This window comes from Rissa tridactyla, chromosome 3, assembly GCF_028500815.1.
Source record: "Rissa tridactyla isolate bRisTri1 chromosome 3, bRisTri1.patW.cur.20221130, whole genome shotgun sequence".
In the NCBI taxonomy this organism is placed as follows: Eukaryota; Metazoa; Chordata; class Aves; order Charadriiformes; family Laridae; genus Rissa; species Rissa tridactyla.
In genome coordinates, this window is record NC_071468.1 from 17,103,336 (window position 1) to 17,109,335 (window position 6,000).

Sequence of the window (6,000 nt, forward strand, 5' to 3'; positions counted from 1 at the left end):
TGTGTCTTCTCAAATCTCACTACTGATGCTCCATACTGTGTATAAATATTTAATCACAGACAAGCACTTCACACAAGACAGCTTGAACACATATCAGTGGCAAATGCATCTTCCCCAAGATAAAACATAGATAAATTCTTATGTTACACATATAATTAAATACGACATCTGTAAAGAAGCCTTAAAGAGATGCACATTGAAAGAATCAATTTCTTAAGTTAGTCATTTTATGTCTAAAGTATTTTTAAAGCATACTCATTGATCAGACAGGTACCAGTCACAGGAAGATGATGCTGCTGTACTTAAACATTCAAACCTGAAACAATGCTCATCAATACTCTCTTCAAACACTCAGGAAAACAGCAAATGCGATACCTTTGAAAGGCAAGCCACAAGCACAGTATTAGCTGTGGCAATAGTTACTGCCTTTGAGATTTACCCCTTGGTACGGCTCCAACAAGCACGTCTTATCACATGCAAGGATGGCAATAGCATAGAGAAATACCAGGAAGCCTACCACAAGGCTGTTTACAGCCCTTGACCAACCTTGGTTACATAAAGATGGAAGATAAAGAGATTCTTGACAATCCAGGAATAACAATAGTTTAATTTCTAAATGCTATGGCTCCAGACAAGAAGCGCTATTGCTGAGCCTGCACGCGTCAGCCGGGAACTTAAGTGTTTTCAGATGACAAGGGGATCATTTCCTCCTAGTAAAGCCAGAGCTATCTCTTTCCCATTTTATCTGCATGTCAAGTTCATTAACAAGGAGACACCATACAAGACTAAAACACAGTATCCATCTGCTAATAGTTATGGCTTAATTCAGTAATTTTTATTAATTTGTGCTACATAGCACAAGAGTTATGTTGTACTATAGACAGCACAAGAATGGTTTTATCATGCTGTGTTTGCCTGTTTCCTACAAAAACAACAATGCTATAGATTAAGATACAAAGCAAGACCCTTCTTCAGAGACTTGAAAGCAGAAAGCTAACATCATTTCCAGTCATAGGTTGACTATACCAACCTACTAGAAAGCAAGTTTTTCACTTCTACCATAGAGAATAAAGATAGGGGTAGGAATAAGAATAGAGAGGGAAGAGTGTTCCATTCACAGCTTCTGTAAGGTGAGCACACTGTGACCACCACTCTGGGCTCTGCACCACTGAGGACACCCAGCATGGCACCCTACCATGTCCCTCTTGGGTGTACCTGTACAGCTCCTCTCATGTTGGGCCACGTGCCTTAAGCTGCCTCCATACCACAAGTCCCTCAGTTCCCCACACCAACACTCACATTTCCCCCTCACAGGGGGACAGGCTCCACATACCCCTGTTCTCATCTACATCCACACGCTCCGAGACCATGCACCCTACAGTCACTAGGTTCCTCTGCTGGTGCCTGTCACTCCTTTCAGATGTATTTCTACTTAATTTCAAGTAGGACTTCCCTGCCTGTATATCAACCAGTTCCTCCCTCTGTCTCTCCCCAGTGCCACCTTCCCTCTCCCGAAAAGTTTATTCTTGCAAGGTCTACACTTTTCTTCACCCCGCTCACCTGGCCTGACTGCTTCCACTTTTAGATCATCTTTTCTTTCCCGGTTCACCACTTCACACCAGTTCTTCTTCCCCACAACTATCCCGGCCAAATTTATTTTTATTAATATTGCATGCTGGACAATCTCCTGCAGACCAATTTAAACTGCTATTAATAAGCAGAGAGTAAAGGTCAGCTTAAAAAAAAACAAATAACAAAACACACAACCACCTTTCACTTTTATAGAATTGCTTCACACACAGCAAAGGGCTTCCCAACCGAGGAATCTTCTCTGTTATTCCAGCTTTCACCAACTCAGCAGGACTGCACTCCTTGATGCCCAGAAAGTTTCTCAAAAAACTCTTAACTCTTTGGATTTGGTGTTCCAAAAGTTACGTGACATATAGAATTCACACTTTGACTACTGCAAGCCTCAAAAATCAGAATTCCAATGGAAGTTTCATGTGGCTGTTCTGTTAGTGTCAAGACACGCGACAACAGCATTAATGTATCACACCTCAAGAAGAGATACCCTTCAAAGGGTAAGTTACTGTTAACAGTGGTCTCATTTTTACAGTAAAGTTAGAAAGTATTTCATTTACAAAAAAACACTGATCTGTAAGTTATTTGTATTAAAAATTTCAGTGTCAAACAAGCAGTAGTAACAAACTTTGACTACTGTAGCATTACAGCCTCACTAAATATATGATTTAGAGGCTACAATCTGCTTTTACGCTGAAGTGAAAGCAACCTGCTTTCTTAGGGCAGAAAGGCAACCAGCTTTTTTATTTTTTTTTAATTTAAGAACATTTTCACACCTCCCCATAGTGTTTAATTTTTGCTGCACTTCACACCAAAGCCCAGCTGACTTTGTAAAAACTGCTCACAGGAAGTCACACTAAACTCAGAAATACCATATGGTCGCTGAACAAGAAAATAGCCATGGTTACCAAACCAAATTAATGCCATTGATCACTTTAAAGAGAGATAGTTGTAGGCTTGCTAATTATCTGAGGTGCTTATTATGTATTTCAAAGTTTGAAAGTAATTCTATACTTCTATCAAAGCTAATAAATCAATCATCTGTGTTAAAGGCTTAGAGGAAAAGCAAAGCTTACTGCTCAAATCTATGGTCAACATATGAGACACATTACTATGAAAGCCATTCAAAAAGCCTCCTCATGGGAAAGGGTAACATTATGAGAACTAAGTGTTTTCACATGTTCTTTTTACCTTTGTTCTTTTATAGTCTTATTTTTCACCTCTTCTACAGCAAGATTTTTTTGGAGGCTACTAATCTGAATTCCATCTCTTTCTTCGAGTCCCCTTGGGACCGCTCTTCTCCATCAGTGTCTTTTATTCCTACTAGAGTAATTCTCTGATCAGTCAAAAATAGCTTCTCATGGCATTCTTCAAGAGAGTCGGGAATCTGCGATGGTAGCAGATTTGGAAAGAAGGAGCAAGAAAAAAAAAAGTCATTTGAAGGGAAAACCCCTACTTTCTCAGCAATGATATAAGCCTGTCTGCTAAAAAATAAGAGAACATGCTTCATCCTCAAGTCATGTGTCTCATGCATCTGAGCAAAAGAAGGCAGTCAAACTGAAGCAAAAGGTGCTGCTCTATACATAGGAAAGCCCAGCCATCAAAACTGCTCTCTCCCAGGTTCCACAAAGGCAGTCACCACCGCAGCCTTATTTATCACATTATACAACCAGCAAACAACCTTAACTCCACTACCAAGTTCAAAAGCAGGTTAAAAAAAATTAAAAAAAAAAATCCAATCCTTGTGTTTTATTCCCTACATATAGGCAATGCCCCACAAAAGGCGGAAAAAAAACCACCCCAACTCTCTTGAGTTACACTACAAAGACCCAAATCCTAACTCAGTCTTCCATACTTGGCACCACTATAGTATCAGGTCCCAATTTCATCATCCATCTGCTTTTAACTGACGTACATATTTAAGCTTCTAATCTCAAAATAACTGTGTCCTCAAACTAGGCTATTACATTACTACAGGATATTACTCACTTTGCTGTAAAGGAGGAAATAAATCTTTCTGCAGAATTTGATTTTCCTTTCTATTTAATGACTTCCAAAATACCTTACACTACAATCATGGTATAGTTCAACCATTCTAAATAGAATACTAGTGTCAAAGGCTGTTGTGTTTTGTTACTTTAAGCTTAACATTTAAAGATAATTACTTAAGCAAAAAAAGCCACTGGATGTTTTTTTGCCTTTTTAATTTGTATCTCAGTTCACTTGTATATTCAGCAACCAGCACAGCAGCATCTCAATACTAGCTGCAGTTCCTGGGAGCTACCGAAAAACTAAAGAAGCACAAGTCTTATTTATTTTACATTCAGAGTAAAATGTAAATATATGTGAAATCAATACAACTTGTGCATGTTATAAACATTATAACACACTGTAAATGCTTATAAGCATTATTATTTGTTAGAGTCAACAATTTTGTGATTACAAATTTAAGTATTTGCCAGAAGAGTCTATGAATGATGATGTTTTAAGTATTTATATTTTCCTAATGCACACTTCCCCACTCCAAAGATCATCACTCCCTGCCTTGGCTGTTTCACACTGGATCTCTTCCACCTCCATCACTGCAGGCTGTTTGCTTCAGGCTCTTATCCCTTTGCCCAGTTAAGAAATCCCACCTTTCTCCCAGTCCCTACCTGCCCCAACTGCTTTCTTGCGCCTTCATTCCCCTGCAATTCCACCAGTCAACACTCTTAAAGCTGAGCACGTTTATAAGCCCATTGTCAATTTGGTGTTTGTTACTATTTTACAGGTTTGCCTAAGCCAGATATTCTATAACAGCCTACTTGCCATTCTGATCATACAGTTCTTGTTCATTTAAAATACACACATGCTACAGACACACTTTGAGTAACTACAGCTTTTCATCCCTCTCCTGAAAAGTGCTAGCTCTCATTTGCTGACATATAACGTGAACCATCAACCATTCTGCATAACGGCATTTTGCGATCTTATCCAGAGACAGAAAAAAAAGACGGAGTGTCCTATTGCCTTCCTCGCAGAACTGTTTTCAATTAAAACCTCTCCTTCCTCTACTAGGAGAAGGACAGAGGAAGCTCACCAGGTGAGCCCTCCTTCACGTGGGAACTGACCCGGGGCACAGTGGTAACTCGTTGCAATGGCTATGGATGCCATCGCTGACAGGACAGTAACTGGTTACATGCACTGGGGGCAGAAACTGAGGAGGCTACTCATAACGTACATATCTCTGGGCAGACCTCTGCCCTAATGGCCTCTCCACTATACATCTCCTGCGTTTGCCACCACTGCTGGAAGCAAGGCTTAAGCAGCTTATCAGAACACTGGCTGTGCAAACAGAAGTCGGGAGTTACCGTACCTTACTTCCCAAGGAGTAAGGGGGCCATGAGTACCCCTTTATAAACCGCTGCCTGTAGACCTTACGTTCTGACTGCGTCTTTGCTCCTAACAAATAAAACAGGCAGCTACAAGCAGCGTATGCCTGAACAAAGCCAAAAGCACACGAAAGGCTGATCATATTTCAGTCCATAACGAACCAAAAAAGTTAAGATGCCTTAACACCTTCTTTTAAAGAAAGGTCCCACCTCCCACTAAAATAAACACAAAAAATTCAGATGGGAACATAGAAATAATTCATTTTTACATCACGTTTTAAAACAAGGCTCAGAAGACAAGGGCATCACTGGCAGAGAGGAGAACCACGACCGCCTGCACACCTCCGCCCCAAGGAGAGCTCTCCCTGCCCCGCTGAGGGGACGCCGGTGTCCAGCGGGTACGGGGCCCCAGAGCGCACCCCACCGGTGGCGCCCCCCACCCCCAAACTCCGGGAGCCCTACCCCCAGCTCGGGGGGTTTACCCTCCCCGCTACACCCGCCGCCGGAGCGGGGGGCCACCGCCACCTCCCCCAAGCCGCCGGCCCGACCGACCCCACGGCGCGGTCGGCGGGGAGCCGCCTCCCGCATGGGGGACCCGGAGGCGGCGGGGGCGCGCCCGCCAGCCCTAAGGCCGGTGGGAGCCGTCCCGGCGGAGGAAAGGCGGGAGGGAGGGCTGCCTGCCACCCGGCGCCGCGCTGAGGGGCCCCGCCGCCCGGTGCCCGCCGGAGCCGGCTGCGGCTGACGCGGCCGGTACCGCCCTCCAGCCGCGGGGGCCGCACACCTCAGCGGCGGCGCGGAGAGACCGCCCCGCGGGGCCCGCCCGCCCCGGCGGGCTCCTCTCACCTCACGACCGGGGGGGCGGGGGAAAGCCACCGGCCCGCCCGGCGGCGCGTACCTGGCGGCTGCCGGCGGCGGGGCCCCGGAGGCGGCTGCCCGTTGTTGTGGCCCGGGTGGCGGCAGGAAGCAAGCAACCCCCGCGGCGGCGGCGTCTCCACCGTGGCGCAGTTACCATGGGACGGACGCCCTCTCCCTCCGGAAGTCACCGCCG

The 6,000-nt window shown here is 44.9% G+C and overlaps 1 protein-coding gene across 5 annotated transcripts in view; it reads right to left on the bottom strand.

Annotated features, from left to right (window-relative positions):
* The window catches only part of DISP1 (dispatched RND transporter family member 1), an 87,972-nt gene extending 81,972 nt beyond the window's left edge, over positions 1 to 6,000 (bottom strand). For 2 of the 5 annotated variants that reach the window (XM_054194234.1, XM_054194230.1), the window contains exons 1-2: positions 5,848 to 5,996; positions 2,773 to 2,968 (exon numbers count right to left, since the gene is read on the bottom strand). The gene's annotated coding sequence lies outside the window, so the exon portion shown is untranslated. Of the gene's footprint in view, positions 1 to 2,772; positions 2,969 to 5,795; positions 5,814 to 5,847 lie in introns of those variants that run through there. The other 3 variants (XM_054194231.1, XM_054194233.1, XM_054194236.1) reach the window with 3 other exon arrangements.